The 2535-nt window shown below is 42.9% G+C and overlaps 1 protein-coding gene across 10 annotated transcripts in view; it reads right to left on the reverse strand.

Moving 5' to 3' along the window:
- Nucleotides 1-2535, reverse strand: part of LOC103189540 (RNA binding protein fox-1 homolog 1) — a 101624-nt gene that overhangs the window by 50918 nt on the left and 48171 nt on the right. The gene's annotated exons all lie outside the window — the stretch shown is intronic.

The raw sequence follows: 2535 nt of genomic DNA on the forward strand, positions 1-2535 counted from the left end.
CACGAGTGGAAACAGTCCCCATTCACAATGTAAAATTCATGATCGTTGGCTGTATTTGAACTAATAAATATTATATACAAATTACGCTCACAAATTGCAGTCAATCCACTTTACAGTGCAATCTGTGAAGCGCTTTCAGACATCTCAACGATACGATAATGCGCTATATCAAACACGAGCATTATTATTACTACATTAATCCTTCTGTTGGAAGTCTTTACAATAGTGGACGGTACATTGTACAATTTAACTAATATTGGAAGATTTCAAGATCTACAGCTAACTACAGTATATTAAGGAACTGAATTTTCTGGGGAATCCCAACTGTAACCCATCTATTCTCTCATATCCCTTTGTAATATTTCAAAAATATATGTGACACATACTGGACATCGTTACCTCCACAAAGCCAGCTGAGGCGGCCACCCAAATCTGCAGGTCACATTCACACTGCACGAGAGGATTGTAAACCTGGCACACACCAGCCCTACACGCTCAGTAATCCACAGATACTTTCTCTAGTTCCTACGCCACTTTGTCTTCTGCATCCACGCACAGTTTTGGAGTTCCTCGCAAAGTCCTGCCATACTGAAGGTAATTCTTCAGTTCAATCAGAAAGTGGCCTCTTGCATATCACTAACGCACTGTCACTTTGAGAATTTCATTCACAAACCCGTATTAAAGGTTCTAGATGCTTTTCAATTAGCTGCCGGGTGGGACTGTAGATTTGGACCTCCAAACCACCCAATGCTCTCAGTACTGCAATGTTTAAACTGTTGACGTGCAGTGATCTTTTCCATTTGACAATCAATCTAAGGAAATTGTTGCACTTTTAAACCACCCGATTACATCAAAGTCACAAAGCACTTCACAAACACGTGTTAGTTAAGTTGAGCACTCCGGGACGTTACCCCTTGCGAAGGGCGCTATATAAATTTAAGTTGTTGACGTAACTTTCTAAAGGCAAACATGGCATTCAGTCATTTTGCTTTTTTAGAGAAAGGTTTCCCAAACAGCCACGGGGAGAATGACCAATTTGTCTGGAGGGATTTTTGACCAGAACAATGGGAGTGAATCCCCCCCTCCTTTCAAATAGTCTCAAATAGCTAACTCAAAGGAATTCGCTGGGAAAAGGTAAGATTTTCTCATTTCAAATACTCTTTGCTAAACACGAAAAGGGGTTGAAGCGCCAACTACTCTTAAATAGTGCAAAAAGTAACGTGGTCAGGCCACTTAAAGCGCCAGAAAAAGAACGAAGAAGCTATTTTTAGTAATAATCCTATGCCATGCATCTGACACAGCACGGGTGCAATTTTGTGCACAGTCCAATAACTGCTCCAGATAGAGAGGGAGGCCACTGACGCAGAAGCATGATGATGTTAGACGCAAATTTCCCATAGGAGCTGCCTTTTTATTTTCATCAACTTTTTAAAATAAATAGCACAATTTTGCAAGATGCCTGACGTACTGAAGTGACATTCCTGGTGTATGATGGATGGCCTCCCTGCTGTCCGGGCTGGCAATGTGACATGCATTGAATAAAGGCAAACAGCCTCAAATTGTTATTGGGAGTTTGTTTCAGAGCAGCTGGAGTGAGGCACATGCCACAGTCAATCTCCTGAGTTTGAAGTCCCATCAGGGTGAGCACTGCTACAATTAGCCACGTCAGATGGAGATCTGAGCCGTCTGCAGTCACTCTCCATGCAGGCCACGAGGCGTGTGGTGTGACCAGAGAAGCTCCATGGAACTGGAAATGTATTGCACAAGAGTGCTATTAAATGTTCAGTGACATTACAACTTCAGTTGTATCGGCGCAGCCAGGGGATAAACATATTTGCCACTATTATATTTTTCCCCATTGAAAAATACCAAGTCAATGCCCTCGAAGATTCCACCTCTTGCTGATGTATGGCTTTGCTGGCATCAACCACTCCTGGGTATTTCACCCCAAGTGCTCACTAAAGTCAGGAGCCTCTGTAACATGGGCATGAAATAGAGGCGGTGAGCTTCACACAATATCTTCACTCTCCATGGAATAGCACTTGCCTCCACTGGCTCAGTTGGTACCACTCACCTCAGAGATTCTCTCCCTCCCCCACAGAAACACACTGCGACCATCACTTAGAGCTTCCCACTGCTCAGATTGAATCCACAGGCAAAATATTGAGTTCTATCACTGAGCAACAACATGTCACTCTAATCCAGAATTTCAGCGCATAAAACACATCAAATGCTGTCAATTCCTGCAATGGTTGGATGCAAATCATTTGTGCCAGTACTCCAGGGTTAACAGCATTCTGTCGAGATGAAGACTCGCAACCTTGTTAGAATTCTGATGCTTTGCAGAGATGGAAAAATCCAACAGGCAGCAATTTATGTGGAAATGATGTACAACATCTCTGCACAGTTACAATATATTTAAGAAGAGTCATTGGACAGCTCTTCATTTGTGTACAAAATCAAAAACAGAGTGTCTTCAATCTTTTCTCCTGGCGTGACAGACGTTAACTTGCCCGGCAGGTTGGCAGCGCGCCA

Source organism: Callorhinchus milii, unplaced genomic scaffold (assembly GCF_018977255.1).
Source record: "Callorhinchus milii isolate IMCB2004 unplaced genomic scaffold, IMCB_Cmil_1.0 Scaffold31, whole genome shotgun sequence".
NCBI lineage: Eukaryota > Metazoa > Chordata > Chondrichthyes > Chimaeriformes > Callorhinchidae > Callorhinchus > Callorhinchus milii.